Source organism: Tiliqua scincoides, chromosome 1 (genome assembly GCF_035046505.1).
Source record: "Tiliqua scincoides isolate rTilSci1 chromosome 1, rTilSci1.hap2, whole genome shotgun sequence".
NCBI classification, from domain to species: domain Eukaryota; kingdom Metazoa; phylum Chordata; class Lepidosauria; order Squamata; family Scincidae; genus Tiliqua; species Tiliqua scincoides.
Window position 1 is genome coordinate 128,714,893 of NC_089821.1, and position 26,368 is coordinate 128,741,260.

Consider the following 26,368-nt stretch of genomic DNA (forward strand, 5'->3'; position numbering starts at 1 on the left):
ATGGCACTACCTTACCTGCAGAAACCAAAAAAGACCTGAAGATCAACAGATTAAAAGAAGAAAGTGAGAAATTTGGCCTTATCCTAAACTTCCAAAAGATGAAAATCATGTCCAGTGCGAGGAATGCAAATGTTAAGATAACAGTTGATGGTATTGAACTTAAATGCGTGCAAGAATTTACATTCCTCAAATCACAGATTCATCAAAGCGGTGAGCGCAGAATTGCAATAGGTTGAACGGCAACAATGAGCATGAACCGGATATGGAAAAGCAAGGACATAAGCTTAAATACCAAATGTAGATTAGTCCAAACTATTGTGTTCACCATCGTCACCTATGGCTGTGAAAACTGGACAAAGCAGATAGAAGGAAAATTGACTCATTTGAGCAATGGTGTTGGAGAAAAGTCTTGCGTATTCCACGGACAGCAAAGATCACCAACAAGTGAGTACTAGAGCAAATTAAACTGGACATGTTATTGGAAAGAAGAATCACCAAACAACAGCTCGCCTATTCTGGCCATGTCAAGTGATAGAATTAAATGGGAAAAGCGATTATGCTTGGAATGGTTGGTGGAAAAAGAAAGCCAGGTTATCAAAGGACAAGATGGCTGGACACCATCAAGGCTGACATAAATCAGAACATAGAGCAACAGAAAAAAATGGTTCAAGACCAAAAACTTTGGCACCACTTAGTCCACAGGATCGCAAAAAGTTGGACCTGACTAAATACGGCTTGAAGAAGAAAGCTTTACATTTTCTCAACTGTATGCTTTAATTTGCCCTAAACAGATATTTCTTTTCCACTGAATTAATGTTTCTAAAAATATCACAATCAACTAATTTTGTAGCTGGTTCAGTAAATGGGGAGCCAATCTTTCTTTTAAAGTCAATGAATACTGACATACCAGGAAAGTGCATACATTTCTGAAACATACTTCAAGCAGGTATTTCATACGGGGTGTGTACTTTAATTCCAATATCTGTATTTTGCTCTTGCAATAATGATTCAGTGGGTGGGTTTCCCCCAGCGCTTTGAAGTATGAAAGTAAGGTAATTGACTGTATTAATCTTGGCATATGGTTTGCTGCTCCCTGGGCTTACAAGTGAGAAAAAAGTATCACTTTGTGTACAAAATATTTTGTAGATTGGCATATATTGAATTTAAAAAAACAGATATATTGAAGATTTTTGGCACAACCCACAAGAAAGTTCTGCTCAAACTCTGGCAAAATGAATATGCATTAGTATACAAAAAATAACAATAGAATAATTTCTCAATATAATTCAAAACAATTTTAAAAATTCAGCTATTTTAGGTTGTTCACTTACATACATTGACTTGGAAAAATGTCATCAACCACACTTCTTTCTTTTAATCTAATGCATATGTAATTTTTTTAAAGTATATTTAGAAGTTATCCTGCTATTGTTGCTTCTATGTATGCATTTTAACTATTTCTTCTTCTACACATTCCTTTATGTCATTATTGTAGTGTGAGCCTCATCTCTCTAGATGCTTCTTTTTGCATCATTCCCGCATGCCATCCGTAGGATCCAACAAGGTAATCTCTATCATTTAACAAAAATTCCAGTGTCTAGAAATTTAATAAAAAGTGGTGAAAGGTTTCAGCAACAACCAGTGACATGAAGAATATAGTGCTCGGCCCCATTATTAAGTGGAAACCAAGAAGGCACAGTACTCGTTGGCATTCTGGGGGGGGGACGACGACACGAAGTTTTTCTGGTAAAGTGTAAAGTGGCCCCTCACTCTCACCTTCAGAGTCAGTTGTTGCAGCAAAAGCAAAGTGGAGGAGAAGCCTCTGCATTGCTTTTGCAGCCTACAACTGGTTCTGAGGGTGAGGGGCTGCTTTATACAGGTGTTCAGGCACCTGAAAAACTTAGCATTTTGCCCCCCCTCCAGGAATGCCAGTGGTGGTACCCCATGCCCTTAGCAGTGGGTATGAAGTGGAAGGAGAGACAAGTGTTCTTCAGTCAGCACTGTACAGGTTTTCAGCTTCTCGCTGCTGAGCAACTCCTCAGCAGCCCATGCTGGGTGCTGCTGGCCAATCTACTTCCACTGCTTCTGTTGCCACTTTACAGTGCCAACCAGGAATTGTGTGGCTCCTCTTCCTGCTCAGTTGTCACACAGAACAGCAAAGGCCACCAGCAAGTACTAAATTCAACTACCATATTTTCTGGAGGATCATAGATTTCTTACAGGTGTTCAATAAAGCTGCTAGTATTGATTGGTTGGTACATCCATGAGGCTAGGTGAAGCAGCTGCTTTGAGCAGTAGGCTAGGAGAGGTGGCAAATGTGGGGAGTGCCCTGTGACTTATGTCTGCCCACTGCTTCCCCCAGCTACTTCACCTGGCTACTGCCGCATCATCTACTTGCACAGGTTTTTGAGAGCAAACAAGAAGAGAAGGGGGGTGGCTTATCTCCTCTTCCAGTGCTCAATTGAAGATCGCAATGGAGATAGAGGAGGAGATAGAAAAGGATGAGGTAGCTGCCACTATGTTTCTGCTCTCAATTGCTTTGTTTCCAGAAGAAATATTGAGAAGAGGATCATCACCTCTACCTTCTGTCCTCCTTTCCCACCTGCCACTTCTTCTAGATGGGCCAGGTAGGGAGGATCTTGGGATGGTCTGCTACCAGAATCTCCTCACCCTACCAGTTTAGAAGCAGCAGGCAGTGGAGGAGGAGAGATGGATGAGGCAGTGGGAGGGTGGGCCAAAAAGGTGCTCCAATGTATGCCCCCTGCAAATGGAAAGATGAAATTTTGATTCTGCTTCAGGTAGCACTTCATCCTAGGATGGTCCTGGTTGTTAATAAGTTGGTCTCACATGATACCAGGAAATTGGTGTCACTTCCTGATCAGCAGCTTGACCCATCTGGTAGGACTTATGTGAAGGCAAGAGTCTGTGAGTGTACTTCTTTAGTGAAATGTTTAGGAAACACGGTCCTAAAAGCTAATAAAAATTAAGATAATTCAGTCCCTATTTTTTCCCCTATTGCCAGTTATAAGGATCTGTACATGAGTTTTATGTTTGTGGAGTTTTATGTTTATGTTAGAATTAGAAAGATTCTAATGCCACTGAAAATTTTGAGTTTGGCAGTCTCGCAGATCTGTCAATTGGCCTGAATGGCTGTTTGCATTGGATATGGCCTCCATTCTTCTTCCACAAATACAAGCAGCCCAGAAATTATTGGTATCATTTCTGTAATCTCTTGACACTCATCTGCTTTAATTACATGGTGATCATAGGCATAGGCTCGATGGGTAATTTGGGACAGGAGGCTGGCACAGATTTCTACAAGGAGACGAGGAACAGCTGCTGCTATGGATTCATGAGAGATTCACTCGGATCAGTCATAGCCATTGTCATCAAAACTTCGCACCTGCACATCATGCACTTGGCATTTTGTGATTATGAATGCCACTGAGACCCAGGAACAATTAAGGTACTTAAGCATTCTTAAATCAACCATTGGAAGCAATAGGATGGGTGATGTCTGCAACAACTGCTGAGTTGGATCAGTCTTGTGTTCTCATTGGACAAACTCTCAGACACCGCTTACTTAAAAGTCATCTACTGACAAGCTGTTTGAGATGATGTCTTAAAAATCACAGCAACATCCAGTGAGGAGAAGACTACAGAGCTCAGCTGCCAATATTAAGCGGCAACCAAGAAGGAAGAGCACCCCATGCCCTTAGCAGTGTGTATAATGCGGCAAGCAGAGGCAGGTGTTCTTGGTTCACTACAGGCATTCAGTTGTTGGCTGCCCAGGGACACTTCTGTGCTGTATGTACACCTATGCTGTATCAGTGAGAAAGAGGTGGCAGAGTCACAAGCCCCAGTCCACAATCAACAATGAGTGAAATAAATGGTGATGTGGCTTACAAGCTCAGGCCATCTCTTTACTAATAGCGTCTTCACTTTGGATTTGCCCCATTGTACACTTGCTGTCCGCTGGGCACTGCTGAAGCTAGATTACAGTCCCATTGGCTGCCTCCTTTGTTTTATGAGACAAATGCTCTTTAAGAATTGCTTTAAGAAAACTTGTAGCACACTGCACCTTGCTTTGTGTTGTGTAGATGGCTACTTTTATTTTATTGATTTAAAATATTATATATAGCTTTCCAATGAAGAAAAATGTTTTTTTTTAAAATGAGCATAGCAGAATGGCATCACCTTTCCACACTCTCAAATCACATTTCCATAGCTGAACCTTCCAGCATCACTGTTGCTGGATAAGAAAAGCCCTAAGATAATTTCTTCACTGTGACTTGCCCACCAAATTCTTATAGGTTGTTTCCTTTCCTTTTCAGCAATCATTGCAGGCCTCTTCATTTTACAAATGTAGAGTAAAACATTGTATTATGTGATCTAAGATCAATTTAAGTAAAGCTATGTTAACCTATTAGAGTGATATTAGAGTAATATTAGAGTGATGCAGTTTGTAGCTGATGGAATTCAGATATCAGATGAATGAATAGACCCATTCTGGCCCAGGAGGCTTACCCTGAGGTAAAGGAACAAATGCTTCCTTACCCAAAGGAGACCTCTGGGTCTGCCCCCTTGCAGGATGCATTGGTGCTCCGGCAGTGTGGCTGTAATTGGCAGAAAAGGGAATGGATAGGATTGGGGCCCAAGAGTGCTTCTTACTCTCCTGCACTTGCCCATAGCAGGGAAAGATCAGCAGCAGTGACACTCTTTCAGGGAAGCCAGCCCACCATTAATGAACTTCTCATTAAGGAACCCCTGAGATTTCTCTAGAACACAATCTGAAACAGTTGTCTGTCTCACTAATTACAATAATTTGTCTGCAATTGATAAGCATGCTGTGATGGGCCTATACAATATTAAGTCATTTCTGCTCAACATTGCATAAATGCAACAGGGACCAAATGTGTACACCTGTGGTTGGGCAGAAATGGGTTAAGTATGTGAACAGCAACAGCAATGCAATTTATACTCCCTACAACAAAACACCTCATTCTACAACTGACAAGTTTTTTCAGCTTAACAGTTCTTACAACCTAGAAGAAAAATCCATAGTTAACACTGCTGATCCTGGACCCTTCCTCCTGAACTAGAAGCAGCGGAGCTGGAAGATCCCTTTCATTCTTCTCTTGTTTTCAGCGTGATGGATAGAAAAGGTAAGTATAGGATTGGGCCATAAGTGTATTTAGGTCACTGTTGTCAGTGCAGACTGGCAGGGACTCAAACAGGCATCAATTCTGTGCCCTACCTAGGGATACTGAGAACTGACCCTAGGACCTCTTGCATGCAGACTATGTGCTCTGCTTCAGAGCCATAACCCTTACCTTACGATGTACAGCATCTACAGAGGTAAAAAGTCATCTCAAGGAAGGAAGGAACCTTGTGTTGAAAATTATAAAAGAAAAAAAAAAAAGAACCGTGTGGGGCAGAAATTCTTCCTGCTTGTGCCCATAAAGTAAATTCTCCTTTTGCAGATACGCGAAAGGCAGCTGTGTCAATGGTGAGGAACTGAACTAGGTACTTTTCCACCCACATCTATCTATGCTTCTGATCATATCCCAGCTGGTGTTCCACCAAGCATCTGTGTTTTTTTGTCAGCCCTTACAAAAGACCATATTGCATGTTTCACGTTCACTTAATTTCTCCATATTAAAACTCAGTTAGGCAAGTAGATATTCATCACATTTTACAAGAAAGCTGGCACCGGAGCAGAATGCCCATTTGCCAAGTTTCAGATGTGAAACAAATGTTTTTCTGCATTCTAAGCCCATCAATATCATCACTTCAATGGGAAAATCCAAGTGATCTTTACTCATACCATTAGAATGAGGAATATATTATGTACATAATGGCACTGAAGCAAGGCTCACCAACACATGCTCTGTAATTATCCCAGCCAGCTGTGTTGGCAGCATAGCTAATTTAAAGGCCAAGTCAACTACTTGAGAAGAAGAAAAACAGACAAATAGGTCTAAATAGCAGGGCTGGAGATGGGTAGCCTAAGATGACTTTCTAGACCTGTAGCATAAGGCAATCATTCTCCCTACACTAGGTCTCCTCTGTAGGAAAAGGACTCATCCTTATAGTCTAGGATTGTCAGGATGACTTACAGCTACAGGGTTCCTTCCTTTTAAAAGAATATACAAAGAGGCAGACTGACAGAGGCAATAATTACACATAATTGTTCTATATAAAACTATATTCTGATGTGATCCTCAAATAGAAAAGTACACATATTACTAAAAGACAGACAACCAATTGATTCATATGCAATGTGTTCACAACCTGTCAAAGAAGAAAATGATGGGTGTCCAGTAGCCTCCTGTTTCAAGCCTATTGCCTCCCTCTTCAGATCCATTCCTTATCTGCATTGCAATCCAGAGAAGATGTTCATAGCAGAAGGAAGAGATTATGGCAGATTTCTGCTCTTCCATTGTGTCCCCTGTGTCCTCACTTCCATCCAGAATTTTTTCACCAAAACAATGCATCTCTTTCAGTTGCTAACCATGTAACACCCTCCTTAAATCCATATGCTGGCTTCCTGGTCTCTCAAATCATATAAGCACCTCACCCTTGCCTTTAAAGTTCTCCACAACTGTCATCCCTTGTCTCTCTGCTTTCATTTCCTAATAGAGCCCAGGCCATGTTCTTTATTCCTTCAGCCACCATCAGCTGCCTGGATGTCTCCTGCTTGTAAATGATGCTACCCTTTCTCCTTTGCTTCCTGTTATGCCTGCAGCTGCCTTCCATGATGCTGCCTCACCTCTTCTTTCAAATCCCTCTGTTCTGTCAAGCCTTTCACACAATCCTTTAGTCCTCACCCCTATTGGAAATAAGCTTAAGGGCCCAATTCTATCCAACTTTCCAGTGCAATGCAGCCGTGACAATAGGATGTGTGCTGTATCATGGGGGGGGGGAGCAAAGAGGCCTTCTCAAGGTAAGGGAACATTTGTTCCCTTACCTCAGGCTTGTTTTGCAGCTGCATTGGTACTGGAAAGTTGGATAGGGTTTGGCTCTATGTATGCATAACAGAACTGAATATATAGGTCCTGTTTAGGAAGGCCCTTCTTTCTCACCTTCTGTTGCATCTCATGCATTGAATTTGAAACTGTGAGCTACTCAGGAGAGGAATGTTCTTGTTGCCATTCAATCATCTTCATCAACAATAATAAATAATAACCAGCACTGCAGTCCCAAACCCACTGACTCCACCCAAATCCCTAGATTTTGGATTCCTACATCCCAATCAAGAGCTGGTTTTCACTGATAAAAATAAACCAAATCAGCTGTTGGTTTGGTAGTCTAAAGTCATGCTGGCAACAGATCAACTTTATATCATAAAACAATAGACAATTAGGTGTAGATCCATATATAACCCCCTGTGCACAAACATTTTGCGTGGATGTAAAGAAGGCGAGAGTTCTAAATCAATTAAGTTCAAGAACTCATACCTACGGTTGCTCCCATTAACCAATTAATGACTAACCATTTAAGCCTGAAGGGGCAAAATCAGCTTAAATTGAAGTGTGGCTGTCAATTTCCTTCTCTCTGTGTGTGCACATTTTATGCTGTGCCTCTAGGAACACACATGGTTTTTTTTGCATGTCACACTTGACCAATAGAGTACTATTTATAAGACAATAAAGGATGTGATAAAAAGATGCATAAAAACACACAGAAAAGTAGGTAGCGATGAGATACATTCATGTGTGAAGTTCTAATTAAGTTCTGCACTAAATTGTTTGAAATGGTTCCTAGTGCTTTTATTAAAACAAAATGCTTTATTTAATATTTAACCAGTATTTACACTGACTAATTTGCTGCAGAATATGCAGAGCGTTTGGACTTCATAAAACAAACCTACAAGGACTACTACTTAACATATTTTCAGTCAGTGCGATACAAGTGCTCTTTGCACAGCATACTTCTCTACTATTAATTTTCAACAATTATTATTATTATTTTATTAATTTGTACCCCGCCTTTTTGCCCAGCGAAAAACAACCGAACAAGCAGTGCTATGCCTTCATAGCAAACAGATTGACAAACAATTCCACTGACTTTAGAGCTGTCCCATGGAAAACAGTGCCAGAGCTTCAGGACTGCTCCAGAGTAAATTAGGTTTATACTTACCTAGCCAAGGCACCTGACCTTGGACTAGCATATCTCAGTACTGCAAGCAAGCAAGGAATGGTGTATCATACATACCGAATTGTTAGCACTCATCTGTGTGACTTCCAACCAGAGCTTCCAACAGTTAAGTCTCAGAGGCTCAAAAGACTTCTCATTAAATTATTTTCTAATTTAAGGGAGATGATGTTGTACTAAGGCTGCAATCACACACATACTTACTTGAGTAAGAGCCCAGTCTTATGCCAGGGTATCTCCATGTATGGACTTCCTGATGCAACTGCTCAGCCAGCTGTTCAACCTCTCACATGAGCTGTGGGATGAAGCCTCCCTCCACTGCTCGCTGTTTCACATCTGTGATGCAGCAGCTGCAGCAAAGGAAAGGCTGGGCTTGCTTTGTGCAAGGCCTTTTATAGGCCTTAAGCTATTGCAAGACCTTCATTCATTCATATAAGTTCCATCTCTAATATATTCATTTATGTAAATTTATTCAAATTTGAAATGTAAATTAATTCTTTTTTTTCCCTGGCCCCCAACACAGTATCAGAGAGATGATGTGGCCCTCCTGTCAAAAAGTTTGGACACCCCAGGGTGAAGCATCAGAGGGACATGGGCGGGACCAGGAGGGGTCAATGTATGCCATATCCCAAGTGTTCCTCAGACAACAGACATGTATCTGGTGCCAAAAAATCTGGTGACAGAGTTGGAGAAGGAAGGAGTCACCCCGTAGGGAAAAATTGGGAAGGGGAAACACCATAAAATCTTATCTCCCACTACCCCCTGCCCACTCTCCTACTACAGAGCATAGAATATAGTTCAGTGGTTCCCAAACTTTTTTTCAGCTGGCAGCTTCCTTGATCTACTGGATCATTAGCTGTGGCTCCCTATTAGGGCTACAACCTACACATTTTATAGGGTGGCAGATTTTTATTGAGGATTCCACAGCTCCCCTGCCTGGTTTCCGTGGGTCCCCAAGGAGCCATGGCTCACAGTTTGGGAACCACTGACAATCGGCAGCCAATCACAGCACACCAACCCCAATATACAAACCCCTGCTAGGGAAACCACAGCTCAGATGAGAAAACATGCAACACAGGGCTATGCTTCTCCGGTCACTCATCTTGCTCAAGAACACATAGTTCTCAAGGACAAAGAAGGCACTTGGCCTAGCTAGGAACAGCGGAGTTTTCGCTTCTCTTCATTCTCAGAGAAAAGTGAGGCTGGCCATCTACCAGCGCTCCTAGCTGTGCCATGCCTTCTTCGTGTCATGAAGGTGGCAATACCCTGCACATGCCCGATCTTGTCTGATCTTGGAAGCTAAGCAGGGTCAGGCCTGGTTAGTACTTGGATGGGAGACCGCTTGGGAATACTGGGTGCTGTAGGCTTATACCATAGTCTTTCGAGACTGAAGGTTGCCAACCAACCAGAGGTGGCAGTAGCAGGCGCAGCTTCATGATTTTGCTGCCACCTCCCTTCCTTATCCTAGATGCAAAGGAGGTGGAAGGGGATGGCAGGCAGATTGCAAATGTGCCAGATGGGAGACTATAGCGGCCACCATCTTGGCTGGCCTCCTGTGACACCCCCTCACATGACACTCTAGGGTGGTACCTGGGGTGGCCTACCCCCCACCCACTACATCATTGCATCAGCATTAATGGGAGGGCTGCACTGTCTGAATGGGCTTAGGATATGATTGATGTCCCACCAGTGTCAGTGCACTGTTCTAGCAGCATCTGAATAGGGCTGGACCGTGCGTCCCTTTGAACTCAGCAGAACTTTTGCCTGAGAAAATGTGCCTAGAGTCTGGCTATGTAGGTCTGCTACTTTTCTCTTCTGGCAGACTGTTCAATTTTGTTCTACTACTTCTAGTTCTCTAGTTGCTTCCGCAAGGACAGCAACTCCCCCCCCCAACATCCTTAGTTAATACAATAGTAGAAAAATCAATGGACATAAATAGAATATAACATTACTGTATTGTGTTGTCTTGAACATAACAGCGTATTGCAGACTTTATCTCCTTAGTTTAGGATCGCATTTCAAACACTGCATGCTTTGACACAATGTCTCAGACACTAGATGTCACTGTTCCACTTTAATTTATAGAAATTTCCAGTCATTGTGACAATTTACTTTATACTCCCTTCTAGTCCAAATGTCATAGGCCCACAGATACCGAAATATGAATTTGAATTTCTCTATCATGAGTGCCTATTTCTTACAGGAAACAAATACAGAAAAATGGTTTTGAGCAACATAAATATCTGGAATTTAGGGCTATTTTGTTAAGGTAGGGGTGTGTGTGTGTGTGTGTGTGTGTGTGTGTGTGTGTGTGTGTGTGTGTGTGTTTGTTTGTTTGTTTGTGTGTGTGTGTTTTAAAATAAAACTCCTACCCCTTTTTTCAAAAACTCAGGCAAAAGTACTCAAGAACATAACATTCACCCTGTAAAAATAGGTGGGGGTGGTATAAGCAAAGAACAGAGCCTAGGGAGAAAATTAAAACTAATTTATAACAGCCCAATCCTACGTAAATCTCCAAGTGGTGATGCAACAGCTGCATCCCACAAGCGATTTCCCACAGCTGGAAGTCTCCTTGGGATAAAGGGACATTTGTCACCTTGCCCCAGGGTATGCCCCAGCAGCTGCTATAGGCCAGCTTAGTCCTGCCAACTCAACTGCTACTCCAAGTCTAAGTTGCTCCATGAAAGCAGATGAAGCCCAGGAAGGGGCCAATCCTATCCAACTTTTCAGAACTGATGCAGCTGCTATGCAGCTCTGAGGTAAGGGAACAAGTATTCCCTTGCCTTGAGGAGGCCTCTGTGACTGTCTCCCCATAAAAGGATGCAGCGCATGCCCCACTGACACAGTAAAGTTGGATAGGATTGGGACCTGAGATTCAGTGTTTGCCACCTCCCCCAATCCCACTCTCCTCTTGGGCCTGATTCAGCCTCTTCCCCACCCCTCTCACTTCAAGTTTAGTGCTTCATCTTTAGGACATCTTCAGTAGTCCTAAAACGACCAGGTGCATTATCCGAAACCTAAATTGTCTTGTTATTGAAGTTATTCTTGGCACACAGTTATGCGCCGAGTAGAGAAAGGTTTGCTGTGATACAATGTTGGAAAATTTCTGTGGTTACCCAAGCCTTCTTGTTCCAATATCAAGTAAAATGTCTTTTGAGTGCTACACCAATGGTACACCAAGAATGGTTTCAGCTTCAAAGCACCTTGAAGGCTGACACCAAGAAGAAGAAAGATCCTTTGATACTTTAAACCCAGGTGCCTATTTTTCATCATGAGAAACAAATGTAGGAGGAAGCATTTTCTTTCCAAACATCCTGTTTTGTTGCCATTGAAGATCTGCTTTATCAAACAGCCTCCTTCATCAAAAGGTAAGACTAAGTGCTATCTATAAAAAAGACTATTATTGGCAGGAGTTGTCATCTGGAGGTAGAGCAGTTGCCTTGTCTGAAAAAGCTAAGCAGTGTGAGCTTGGGCTTCCCCTTGGGTGAGCGACCAGAAGCAGCAGGCTAAAAATGAAGGAAATAGATACTAGCCTGAGGTGTGTTTTGCAGCTGCCTGTGGAAGCTTGGAAAACACAAGAACTATGCAGCCAGGATGGTGATTGCACCATGAAGGGAAACATCTGAAGAAATGAAGAATCCTATGAGTTTCTCTCATAGAATAAAATTTGTAAAAACTCCATTTGAAAAAAAGGGGGTTTATGGTCAGTCTGCCTGTGCAAACCACCTTGAGTCTATGTGACTCAAGTCTATAAGTCTTCAAGAAAGCTGATACATAAATACTATAATAATAAAAGTGCAAGGAGCACCTCCATTTTCTAACATTGGTTCTTGTGATCATATTAGATGGTCCAACTGCACACCTCCAATTCTTAATTGTGCAACCTGCTTTAGTTTATCTTGCTGCAGTTCTTGCTGTGACAGATATCCATTGAAAGGTCACCTTGTTTCAACCTTTTTGATATCCAACTTCTGCACAGCACTTAATGGCTTTCTCACTTCGCTGTCACCAGCAATAGCAATATGTTTAGGAGCCATGGTGTTCACTGTAATAACACTTTACAAATGGTGCTACATGTTTAGATGCGCTGTGCATGCAGGGAGCTCATGCTGATGCATGAGAAGATAAAAGAAGCACAAGAGTGACAGAAGGAGCATGCACAGATAGCAGCAATCCAGGCAAGACTTCGCTTGTCAGCCTGCCACCACTGCCACAGTGCTAGCACAGCTCCCTCTCTCTTTCTTCATTTGCTGGAACATGCCTTCACTCACATGATGGGCAGATGTATGACACTATGTATGACACTATGATACATGTATGTATGTAGGAGGGAGGAGAGTAGAAGAAAGAGGGTTCAGCTGCATGAGGAAGGAAGCCTGCACAGCCTGTAAGACAGCAGTGACTCAGGCAAGGCACTAGAACTGTACCTTATGGGTATAAACTATCCTTTCCCCTCTCATAACTTCTCCAATGTGAGTTCTTGACAGCACATTACAAGTGGAAATTTGCTTAAGGACACAATATGCTTTTACACTGAATTTAAAGGTATGAATACAAACACCTTATTATAGCAAAATCTCATAAAGCAACTGCTCACATAAAGGATGCAATTGCACAGATGACTGTATTTATGGAAATTTATTTCCCTCAATCTATGCACTTATTGTTCAGAACTCATGAGTGTGTTCTCCAATACAAATCTGATTCTGTTACAGACACCTCTCCAAAACAACCTTAAAATGAGACAACTCCACATCATGTAGGTTAATGTGCCTTCCGGGTTTCTACTCCTTCAACAAACTACTTGTCAATGGACTAGTTGTAGTGGCAAACCAGGCTGGAATATCTCAGATTGTTGGCAGCCAACCTGTGTCTCCAATGCAAGGCTCTTGGGGTGTTCAAGCTTTATGGAAGCAGACATACAGACACACACACATAGGCAAGGATGTCTGCAAACATAAATACTGTGGCTGTAAGAACAGGGCACTGATTGAGAGGATATTTGCATGGCCAAGTTAGAAATGCACACACTACAATTCCAGCCTGATCACATTTGCAATCTACTCGTCAGTGGGCTTTCACTCCAAGTTCTACATTGCTCTGTGCAGCACCATCAAAATGAGGTGGGGCTTCACAGGCTTTTGTTTCTGTTTTAACACCAGGTAAGCAAATCCTCCTGGGAGAACAGTGTTTAAGATGGTGGCAGATGGTACACAGAGATGTGGGTGCAGATGATTAATTGAGGGTTTTGTGTCTTCACCATGACACAACATTAACTGAAAACAGCTCCGGCCTAAGCATATTTTCTGCTTGAGGCGATGTAAGGTTTTGTTGCTCCCTTTCTATTTTGTTTCCCCCACTTGCTCCTCCAACTGTGGCCCAGATGCTGATGCAACCATCTTCCCATTTAGTAACCTCCACCCTTTCCCTTCCTGCTTGCAAAGAGTACAGCAGGTGACTGGAAGTCTATGAAACTAATGAGCAGAGATGGCCCTGCAATGAGGCTGACTGAAATGGCTGCTTGAATCTGTGGGCTGGGAAAAGCACAAGTAGGAATGGAGTGCCCTGCACTCCCCACTCACTTGCAATGTCCCCCACTGTCCTGTGAACTTCTTGTGTGCTCTCCTTGCAGAACTCGTGAAAACAGGATGAGGGTGGGGAGGCTTACTTTGTTCTCCAATGTTCTTGCCAAGGATCACACTGGGGACTACCACTGCTACCTCTGTGATCCTTTCCCCAGGCACTCATTTCCCATGGAGTGCTTGGAAGGCTCTCCACTTTCTCCTCCACTGCCACTGGCAGGAAGGATGCTGGGAGAGAGAGTTTCTGCTCCTAACCCATCAGAGCCAGTGGCAGCAGTGAAAGATGAAGCGTGATGTTTGGGTGGGGGTGGGGGGGATGTTGATTATTGCAAGGTTTGGGAGCCAAACTGCAGGGGAAGAAGCAGTGGTGTCACTAGGGTTTATGTCACCAGATGCAGGAGGCCAGCTTGTCACCCCCATGATGGACCTCCTCCCATGCAGTGGGCAGGGCAATGACCCAGCTGGTGGGCATGCTGATGTGCCATTGCCCTGCCCTGCTGGTTTTATGGCTAAACCTTGATAGAACACAGATATTTCAATGTGGCTTTTTTCATTGCATTCTGCTGTAAATTACATATCGAATGGTATATAACAGGATGGTATTATTCCTACAAACTGCAATTTTAGCTATTTTGGTCACTAGTGTGCATCACACACTCCCCTGTGCATGTCACCTGGTGTGGCCCACACCCCCCACACCTCCCTAGCAATGCCACTGGCAGGGCCCAGGAGAGGGGGGTAAAGGGGGTAATTTGTACCCTGGCCCAGGGTCAGAAAGGGGGCCCAGGAGCCAAAAGAGGGGGCCCAGAAATTTCCTAGGATCTTCCATTTTCCAATCCCACCCAGACTCACTGCCCATGTGGGATGCTGGGGGCATTACCGTGGGCACATGGCAGTAATTACTGACACAAGCCATACATACCAGGCCCAGGAATGCACACATTCCTTAACAGTGTCACATCTGGGAAGCCACAGTTGCTCTTTGGCTTGTGGATTTGCTTCCCATGAAGGAGAAGTTCAGGGACACAGCTGCAAGACTACAGCTGCTGCAGAAGTCAGTTTTGGTGTACACAGGACACTTTCCATTCTAATGTGATCCTAAATACAATGATACTAATCTCTTGCAATGATTTTCTATATTTGAAAGATTTTAGGGAGACTTAGGAGTGTGTTTGGCTTTCTGTATTACTGTATCTAGCTGTCAACACTGGGCAGGCTTGTAGACCTGAGCTCTGCATTGGGAAGACTGGTAGACCTGGGCTCCAAAGACTATTCTGGCTGTTGCCACATTCCCCTTGTCTGTTTTGCCCCTGTTCTGCACATCCCCATTGCCACCCCCACTCTGTTTCACCCCCCTCCCTCTTTGGGAAGGGGCCCAAAAGAAACTTCGTACCCCCTGATAAAATTCCTCTCAGAGGCCCTGGCCACTGGTAAGAGGGGGAGTAGCAGAGTGGCTTCTGTTTTGGATCAGCTGCTAAAGAGTAGTTCCTGTCAGAACAGATGCAGCACAAAGACTTAAGGCTGAAAACCTGTGCAGATTTACCTGGGAGCAACTCCAGTTGAGCTCAGTGGGACTTAACTCCAAGTCAATAGATACAGGACCAGGCTGCATACAAAATAGCCACTTCAGCAAGTTACCAAAGAAATCCAGTGTAATTCTCTGGGGATATGAAGTCAAGTATAAATGCATTCCTCTGCTATAGTTTTAAAGCATATTTTAATAGTTTGTATTATTTGTATATTGTATTGATCCACTTCTTTTGTCCTTTCATGGATGCATTAGTTTTTCATCTTCTGAACTTGACTCCCTATGGAAATTTGAGGCTTTTTATATATTCTAAGATATAATATGTACATCTCAAAGGATAAACGTTTTTGTATCTCTAGGCAAAATCCACATTAGAGAACATATTGATGCGTTATAACATTAAGTCATTATTAAGCGTTCTAATAAAATACTTTCCGAAAAATAATATCCTTTGTTTCAGCCTCTGAGCCGAGAAAATTGATTTCAGCCTAGGTTCAATATTTCTAAATCAATCTGTGATCTATTTTCTCCCACTAATGTTGATGTCAAGAGGAATTATTGCTTAATTACATGAAATGATCTGAAAAGAAACAATTACCTTATGTTGGTTAAAAAGTATTTCATTTACAGTTGCCTTTTGTTAAACAATAACTGAAGGAAACATGAAGAAAGTGGGCTTGATCCACCAAGGACAAGTGATCACAATTGGCTTTGGACTAGAATCCTATGTGGGTAATTTTCAAGAGAGAAAGCTATTTTACTAACAAGTAACATACAATTGGATTATTATAAGCCTTTAGGGAATAGTAACAATTTCAATGGCTCTTGGCTCAACAATTCTTGGCTCTTTTAGAACACATTCATCCTTTTAGCTATATAATTATGAGGAGTCAGCATCCCTGCAAATCTTTGCTCTAAAAAAGGCTACAATAGTGCAATGCTATGCATGTTTGTTCAGAAACAAGTCCCTTTGTTTTCAGTGGGCTTACTCCCAGCTTCTGCCAAAGGATCCAATATCTGAGTGTCAAGCGCTCATTGCAGGTAAATTTTTCCTTTAATTTTTCAAAACAAAATTTTGGAATATAGTAAGGCCAATGTATTTTTTTATGCAACGGATTGGATGTAGTGCACCATTCACAGATGTGCATTGGGTCTTTCCTGCCCCCCTACTCATGCTGCAATCCCTTGCTTTCCCCAAAAAATGATTTAAAAAAAAAAATCTGAACCCAGGCATGGCAGAACAATATTTCCAAAACTGTCTATCCACAGTAAAAAACAAAACAAACAAACAAAAAAAACACAGCTTTTCAAATATGTAGAATTAACTGTACTCGATGGCATCGCAATGGCCATGGGAAAACTCTCATCCACATGCAGTAGAAAGATCAATGTTAACGTGGTTATATCACTCCTCCAAAGACAAGTGTTGCAAAGGTCATATAGATTCACAGCTGGTGCAGAAAATTGTAAAACTTTACTGAAAGGACAAAGGCTATGCTCATATTTGAAATTAAATCTAAAAATAAAGCTGCCCACCAGAGGAACATGTCAAGGGCCTTTGCACTTTAGATGTAGGTGGTAATGATACAACCAAATAACTTGCTACGACTAAGTAATCATGGAGCATTCTTTTAAGCAAAGGTTGGCACAGAATCCAAGGAAATCCAATTTTCTGGTCTACTTCCCCCAAAAGTTACATAGTGGCCATCTAATGATCCATTTATCGCAAATGCTGGAAATTCATTATTTTTCTTTCCAACCATACTACTGCAGCCCTTGAGTCCGTGCAGGCTGGATGAGTCAGAGAGGAAAATGGAGAGGAAAGAGCTGGTTGCCCTTGACTTATATGATATGCCTTGAAACTTACTGAGAAAGTTACTGGTACGGTATCTGTTGTAGTATGTTTATTGGTGGTAGCTTTCCTCTTTTGCTGAGCAGAGCATATGCTTGCTGGAAGATTAAAAGGCACCGAAACAGAGGAAATGAAGTTAGCAAAACAATGAGAACTGCCATTTTGCCTTTTCAAAAAAGACGTTTGATTAAAACACCTTAAAAAAACCCGGGGGGGGGGGAACACACACACAGGTTAGCATTTTTCATGGTTCTAAAAGAACATATTGGATTTTTAATATCATGAGGCCCAAATGCAGCTTGTAGTTCTCATGCAACAGCAGGCATTTTAATAACGAGCAATGTGATCGGCAAAGGATCTGAATAGCAAAAACGTTTTGGACAGGGGCTGGGTAGGAAATCAACAGCCCATGTCATTTAGACAGCTAAGCTAGAGAGAACAAAGGTTATAAAAACAGAAAGCTAATTCTTTTGGCAGAAATTCCGGGTAAAGCCAAACAACAAATGTCTTCCCATATATTAATTTTATTCTCTATTTATTTATATTTATTAATCACCACCTTATCCCAAAGGCTCTGGGCTGTTCACCATAGGAAGACAAAGAAAAACAAACAAAAATACTGCCAAAAATAACTCCCTGCTTGTCCCTCTTCAGAGAAAAACATCATACATTGCCTTGGGAAGACACACATGATTGAGGCTTGGTGGCTTTTCAGTGGAAGGCAATTCCAAGCAGTTACTGTTATTATACCCTCTCAATAAGCCCTTGAGCATCAAATGAGAGAGACAGCCCAAACCTAACCAATTTTCCAGTGCCTGTGCAGCCACAATGCAGCCCCAAGGTAAAAGTACCCTTCCCTTGTCCAAAAGTAAAATTCCCTTACCTTAAGGAGATCTCTGTAATTGCCACCTCCCCGCCCCCCCACACTGCAGAATACACCCCGTGCCCCATTGGCACAGCCTCATCTGTGCTAGAAAGTTAGATAGGATTGGGCTGACAAAGAGTAATTTAGTGATTGGTGTATTTAGGGCACTTTCCTGCAGGTCTTGCACAAGCTCATGTACACATTGAAGATGGAACCCTATGAGACCCAATGGTCATCGGCATGCTGGATGTTTCTGGGGCACATTATGGGATGGCCAGCACCATGCAGTACACAGAACAAGTCGATCAAGTGCTAGACTTCTGACCTTGCAGGCTTTGGGTTCATGACTCACCAGGGCAGCCTTTGGCAAGTTACCATGTCAGCTCCAGCTGTTGAGGTCCTGGGACAAGAGCATGCTCCTTTCATGGTTCAGAAGGTAGGGGTGTATGTGCATGCCAGCCACCCCCTCATGACACCTAGGAAACAGTCCTCAGCAGGTGATTCATGGCTGCTACTATAGTTACAAGTGATGGCCGATGTTCTTGCCACTGCCCTCGCTGCTTCTTGGTAAGCCAGGGCCCAATAGATAGACTTGCTAGGAAGCGGTGAGGAGCAGGAGCAGCAATGGACCACCTTCTTTTTTCTCCTGGTTCTGTTCAATCCCCAGTTGCTGCAGCCCTCAATTCAGCAACAGTGCTCAGAAGAGCTGAGAATTGCACAATGGCTCTAAGAGAAGACAAAGAGGACAGTATGCTGCTGCTCCCCACAGTCACCCAGTAAGTCACCCCATGAGCCCTAACTAACCAGGTGACAGTGTAGAACAGTGGCAGCAGTAGACCCTCCATGCCTCAGAGGTTGGCTGGACAAGTATGGGTTCTCACATGATCATCTGGGACATCCAGTCAAGGGAGGCAGAGTCTTCCATCCCCTGTCCTGCTCCAATGAAAATAGCATCAGAGCCTCATGTGCTTCCAATGAAAATAGCCTCACATATAGGGCTCAGCTCAGCTTCACCTGTGATTGTACTCCACTCAGTTTCTGCACATGTACTCCACTCAGTTTCCACCTGCACATGTACTCCACTCAGTTTCTGAGTGTTTGAGCGATCACAGGGAGGCTGAACTATCATTGCTTCAGGCTCCAGTCTCTCCGACAGACTCTCTGAGTCTCTCTGAGAGCTGCAGCAGTGAAGAACTCAACCTCCATTGTGATTGTGCAGGCACTGGGGTGCTCCTGGAATGCCTTGCGGTGTGACGTCATCATGTTGCCATTATACTTCCAGGTTTGCCTCCCAGCCTTGGACCCCACTGCACATCACTAGTAATTATGGGGCCTCAACACATACTCCAACAGCCCCCACCTATGGAGCCACCTTTCATAATTATCTCAAATCTTTCATTGAATTAGCTTGATTTTCTTACCTACGCAATGAAAACAATTGTGACATGGTACATTGCCGTGCTGAGTCTGCATTGCAACACTGATGTGTCGAGGATGAGGACTGCAGCATCTATGGGAGACTGTCACAGTGCAATTGATGCAATCTGAACAGGGGTGGCCAAATGAGAAGCAGCACTGCTAACAATCAAGGGCCATTGGGGGTATCCTGTTCAGTGGCTCCTCTCCCCCAATCTGAGGCTGTCACTGGACTTTACCAGCGCACTGGAAACCTATGGAAAGTGTTCTGAAGCTACAGGACAACCACAAGAATGGCAAAAAGCCAGGACCTCAAAGGTAGCGTTCTCTGAAGTGCTACCTGTTCCACGCGCAGGGCCAGCTAGGCAGGCGGAGATCAGGGGTCTCAATGCGTGGATGAGACGGTGGTGTAGGGAGGAGGGGTTTAGATTCGTTAGGCACTGGGGAACTTTTTGGGACAAGCGGGGCCTGTACAAGAGGGACGGGCTCCATTTGAACCAGAATGGAACCAGACTGCTGGCGCATAACATTAAAAAGGTGGCAGAGCAGCTTTTAAACTGATCCCTGGGGGAAGGCCGACAGGAGCCGAGGGGCATCCGGTTCGGGACTCCTCATCCCTATTGGATGAGGATGGGGAGGTTAGAGAACAACAAGACAAAGGCAGAATAGGAGAAGAAATTGGGAAAGGTAGCGTGATGGGATGTGATAGACGGTTTGGCACAATGAGAGGATGCGGGGACAAAGGAGCGAATAAGCAGCCCATCCTGGGGCATTCCATGTACAAATGCTTTTATGCAAATGCCCGAAGTCTATGAGCAAAGGTGGGAGAACTGGAATGTCTGGTAACAAGGGAAAATATTGACATAGTGGGCATAACGGAAACCTGGTGGAATGTGGAGAATCAGTGGGATACCGCAATCCCGGGCTATAAACTCTACAGGAGGGACAGGCAGGGGCGTGTTGGAGGTGGGGTGGCCATTTATGTTAAGGAAGGGATAGAATCCAGCAAAGTAGAGATTGAAGGTGGGTCCGACTCCACCGTAGAATCTCTGTGGGTTAAATTACCAGGCTTGTGCAGCAATGTAATACTGGGGGCGTGCTATCGTTCTCCAGACCAGAAATCGGATGGGGACCTTGAAATGAGGAAACAGATCAGGGAGGTGACAAGGGGGGACAGGGTTGTAATCATGGGGGACTTCAATTATCCTCATATTGACTGGGTCAATTTGTGTTCTGGTCACGATAAGGAAACCGGATTTCTTGACGTGCTAAATGACTGTGGCTTAGATCAGCTAGTCACAGAGCCCACCAGAGGACAGGTGACTCTGGATTTAATATTGTGCGGTACGCAGGACCTGGTTAGAGATGTAAACGTTACTGAGCCATTGGGGAACAGTGATCATGCTGCGATCCGTTTTGACGTGCACGTTGGGGGAAGAATACCAGGCAAATCTCTAACAAAAACCCTTGACTTCCGACGGGCGGACTTCCCTCAAATGAGGAGGCTGGTTAGAAGGAGGTTGAAAGGGAGGGTAAAAAGAGTCCAATCTCTCCAGAGTGCATGGAGGCTGCTTAAAACAACAGTAATAGAGGCCCAGCAGAGGTGTATACCGCAAAGAAAGAAGGGTTCCACTAAATCCAGGAGGGTGCCCGCATGGCTAACCAGCCAAGTTAGAGAGGCTGTGAAGGGCAAGGAAGCTTCCTTCCGTAAATGGAAGTCTTGCCCTAATGAGGAGAGTAAAAAGGAACATAAACTGTGGCAAAAGAAATGTAAGAAGGTGATACTGGAGGCCAAGCGAGACTATGAGGAACGCATGGCCAGCAATATTAAGGGGAATAATAAAAGCTTCTTCAAATATGTTAGAAGCAGGAAACCAGCCAGAGAAGCGGTTGGCCCTCTGGATGGTGAGGGAGGGAAAGGGGAGATAAAAGGAGACTTAGAGATGGCAGAGAAATTAAATGAGTTCTTTGCATCTGTCTTCACGGCAGAAGACCTCAGGCAGATACCGCTGCCCAAACGGCCCCACCTGACCGAGGAGTTAAGTCAGATAGAGGTTAAAAGAGAAGATGTTTCAGACCTCATTGATAAATTAAAGATCAATAAGTCACCGGGCCCTGATGGCATCCACCCAAGGGTTATTAAGGAATTGAAGAATGAAGTTGCAGATCTCTTGACTAAGGTATGCAACTTGTCCCTCAAAGCGGCCATGGTGCCAGAAGATTGGAGGACAGCAAATGTCACGCCTATTTTTAAAAAGGGAAAGAGGGGGGACCCGGGAAACTATAGGCTGGTCAGCCTAACATCCATACCGGGTAAGATGGTGGAATGGTGGAATGCCTCATCAAAGATAGGATCTCAAAACACATAGACGAACAGGCCTTGCTGAGGGAGAGTCAGCATGGCTTCTGTAAGGGTAAGTCTTGCCTCACCAACCTTATAGAATTCTTTGAAAAGGTCAACAGGCAGGTGGATGCGGGAGAACCTGTGGACATTATATATCTGGACTTTCAGAAGGCGTTTGACACGGTCCCTCACCAAAGGCTACTGAAAAAACTCAACAGTCAGGGAATTAGAGGACAGGTCCTCTCGTGGATTGAGAACTGGTTGGAGGCCAGGAAGCAGAGAGTGGGTGTCAATGGGCAATTTTCACAATAGAGAGAGGTGAAAAGCGGTGTGCCCCAAGGATCTGTCCTGGGACCAGTGCTTTTCAACCTCTTCATAAATGACCTGGAGACAGGGGTGAGCAGTGAAGTGGCTAAGTTTGCAGATGACACCAAACATTTCTGAGTGGTAAAGACCAGAAGTGATTGTGAGGAGCTCCAGAAGGATCTCTCCAGACTGGCAGAATGGGCAGCAAAATGGCAGATGCGCTTCAATGTCAGTAAGTGTAAAGTCATGCACAGTGGGGCAAAAAATCAAAACTTTAGATATAGGCTGATGGGTTCTGAGCTGTCTGTGACAGATCAGGAGAGAGATCTTGGGGTGGTGGTGGACAGGTTGATGAAAATGTCGACCCAATGTGCGGCGGCAGTGAAGAAGGCCAATTCTATGCTTGGGATCATTAGGAAGGGTATTGAGAACAAAACGGCTAGTATTATAATGCCGTTGTACAAATCTATGGTAAGGCCACACCTGGAGTATTGTGTCCAGTTCTGGTCGCCGCATCTCAAAAAAGACATAGTGGAAATGGAAAAGGTGCAAAAAAGAGCAACTAAGATGATTACGGGGCTGGGGCACCTTCCTTATGAGGAAAGGCTACGGCGTTTGGGCCTCTTCAGCCTAGAAAAGAGACGCCTGAGGGGGGACATGATTGAGACATACAAAATTATGCAGGGGATGGACAGAGTGGATAGGGAGATGCTCTTTACACTCTCACATAACACCAGAACCAGGGGACATCCACTAAAATTGAGTGTTGGGCAGGTTAGGAAAGACAAAAGAAAATATTTCTTTACTCAGTGTGTGGTCGGTCTGTGGAACTCCTTGCCACAGGATGTGGTGCTGGCGTCTAGCCTAGACGCCTTTAAAAGGGGATTGGACAAGTTTCTGGAGGAAAAATCCATCATGGGGTTCAAGCCATGATGTGTATGCACAACCTCCTGATTTTAGAAATGGGTTATGTCAGAATGCCAGATGCAAGGGAGGGCACCAGGATGAGGTCTCTTGTTATCTGGTGTGCTCCCTGGGGCATTTGGTGGGCCGCTGTGAGATACAGGAAGCTGGACTAGATGGGCCTATGGCCTGATCCAGTGGGGCTGTTCTTATGTTCTTATGTTCTTAAATTCTTTCCTGTTACCTCCCTGGGCTCTCCTGAGAAAGCGCTGCCAACCATGACCGAGTCTAATGTGGGCTGCTGTTAACTTCTCATGCAACAGAATGGATCATTTCACGGCTCATTAGGCAGATAATTCCACCCTGCCTTGCTGATCTTGTGTGGTGTTGTTCCCTTTAGTCCAGGTTATTCATACACCTTTTCACCTTTACTGCACAACTTGACTAAATAAAAAGGAGAAGCCCTGTCACCAGATGGCTGACAAACGATCCACAACCATGTTTCTTCAAGTGACACAGAGAGCTCTGTCAACCTCGCTAGACACTTCCTAAGGAAGCCAGGATGTATTGTCGCACAAGGCGATCTCATTTAGTGAATTAAATATAATACTTTCCACACTGAGTTTCCTACTGAATTGTTTATTTATTTTTAATTAACACACACAGACATACAAACATATAACATACATTTGGGGTGCTAAATACCATATACCATTACTCATTGATCATACTATATCTCCTAATCTACTACTCATCTACTTCTGCCTCTTATTGGTTTATCCATTTATTTATATAATATATACTAAATTTTCCCTAATGCCCTGTACTTATTTGCTAAATTTTCACTGTCTATCAAACATAAACTTGCCTCAATTACTCATTAATATTAAACAAAATAAATTACCAAGTATAACATATACAACAATTCTTCCATCTACTTCTAACTCTTCTACTCATTTATATATTCCTTATATCAAATATAATAGATTTTTCCTAATTCCCTATAATATCTTTTCTAAATATTCATTTTTTATCATCTCAACTAGTTCAATTACTCATTAATATCAAATAATAATAATCTAATTTCCAAATTATAATGAAACCAACAATGTCTTATAATACGTTCTTTACCATTCTCCAATTGAATTCTCCAATCTGATTACTTTTTTTCTTTAACATAATAACCACCTATAAAACAATTCATCCACACGCTAACATTTCCAGCTATTTTTTCTAATTCATTCTAATTTATATATCAATTTCGTATATATTTATTTTTTAAGAAAATTTAAACCAGTTAAACTAAATAAAATCCTCCAATTTTCTTTAACCCACAGGTTAACCCTCAGGTTTCTTTTTCTTTCTTTCCATTTTTTCTCCTGTAATATCTTTAATAATTTATCTCCATAACAGAATCCAATAAGCCCACACTTTCTTGTATAAGGTATGTTCATTCTTCCAGTTAACTGGGATATGTTTTCTTCTTCTTGTTCCAACAAATTTTGTATTTTGTGCACCTATGTTACTCTGTCCATCTTCTCTATTTCAATCAAAGATTTTCCACTCTTCTAATTTCTGTATTCACTCTTCTGAGGATGATTTCATCCCTCACCATCATCTTTTCTGCTTTCTCCTATCTTCTGTTTTCTTCACATCTTCCAATTGCTCCTTGCACACATCTATCTGTTGAGAGAGAGTCTTTAAACTGGCTTGAATCTGCAAGGACCAACTCAACTGCTGCCTTCTCATTGTGAGCAATTTTTCCCAATTTTTGAGGATCATTTGAGTCCAAATATCTGGAACAGGCTCCATCTTGCAATTTCTCTCTAATCCACAAGGTGTCCACAGCATATTATTCTCCTTACTTCCACCACACGTTTTTTCAGTCAGGCATTTTTTGAATTTTTCTTACAGATAACAGTGTGATTAATGGAGAAAAACAAAAGAAAGAAACAGTCTCAAGGAGACAAAACTCTTTCAAGTCTAATAAAAATTATGTCTACAAGTAATTCTGGATTTTTTTGAAGCTATTAAGCTTTTGCTTTGGGTTGCATTTATAGATTGTGTAGGTGTTGGCCTTCTGATTGCAACTTTAATGTGGTTCATCTCAAATAAGTATTTGGTAAAGCATCAAAGCAGAGACTATGATGTGGAGTGGGGATATGCCTTTGACGTTCATTTGAATGCTTTCTATCCACTTCTTGTCATCTTGCATTTCATACAGCTCTTTTTCATTAATTATGTGATTATATCAAATTCATTTATTGGTTACTTCGTTGGAAATACTTTGTGGCTGATTGCAATCGGTTATTACATCTATGTGACGTTTCTAGGATACAGTGCATTGCCTTTCTTGAAGAACACAGTCATCCTTCTGTATCCCTTTGCACTTCTCATCCTGCTTTATGTGGTTTCACTAGCAATGGGATGGAACTTCACAGAAGCACTGTGACACTTTTACAAGTTCAGAGTGAAATAAACTGGACTCAAAGAGATGGATTGCTTGTTCTGGCCTCCTGTACTCATGTCAACGTAGATGAGATTAAGATTATTTTGTAAGTTTCTGTAAATAACTTTCTTCACTGTAGATCAGTGTGTATAAAGTACTTATGTTTTTAAAGAAATGTATTTACTACTGCAGACTTCTAGTCATTCTGTTCTGCTACAGTCTGTTGCTAATGGATAAAACTGTACATTTGTGTAATAAAGATTTTTTTTTAATTTTATTTTTCACATTTTATACTGCCTTTCCTCCAAGAAGTTCTGGGTGGTCGTTCACGGTTCCTTCCCCCATTTTGTCCTCACAAAATCCTGTGAGGTAGCTGAGGCTGAGAGATTGTGACTGGCCCAAGGTCACCCAGGAAGCTTTATGGCTGAGCAGAGATTTGAATCAGATATACTCCAAGTTTTGCTTTACCACTTGCCTTGTACTGTAATACACTTTTTCTTTTTAATCCCTGACAGACATGGAAATAAGCTGGAGAGTTACATTTCCTTTTTTCTTAGTGGATTATTTTTGCACTGAACAAGACCTTCAGATCCAGAGCAGGTAAACAGCCTTATTAAAAAACAAAACAAAAAAAAAACAGGGGTGTAAATGTGCTTGCACGCAAGCCTAAACCAAGGTGGCAATTCTCATATTAGAAGCTATGAATGCTGCTGCCAGTATTTGCTCTTTTCATGTCATTCAATTTTTCGCCACAAGAGGGAGCAAATGTGCCATGTTAATACAAGATTTTGTCTTGATTCCCTTTCAAAACTACCAACACCAGATTTCTGAAATGTTAGAAGAGAATTTCAGGTATCAAATTTTCAATAACCCAAAGAAGAATTATCAAAAACCCATTGCTCAGCAGCATTTACTATAATAATAAATCAGCTACACTATAATGTTTCCATCAAAAATGCAACAAGG

The 26,368-nt window shown here is 42.7% G+C and overlaps 1 pseudogene; it reads left to right on the forward strand.

Annotated features, from left to right (window-relative positions):
• The first annotated feature begins 245 nt into the window (after positions 1 to 245).
• LOC136645691 (protein unc-50 homolog pseudogene) lies at positions 246 to 25,641 on the forward strand (annotated as a pseudogene).
• The last annotated feature ends 727 nt before the right edge of the window (positions 25,642 to 26,368 follow it).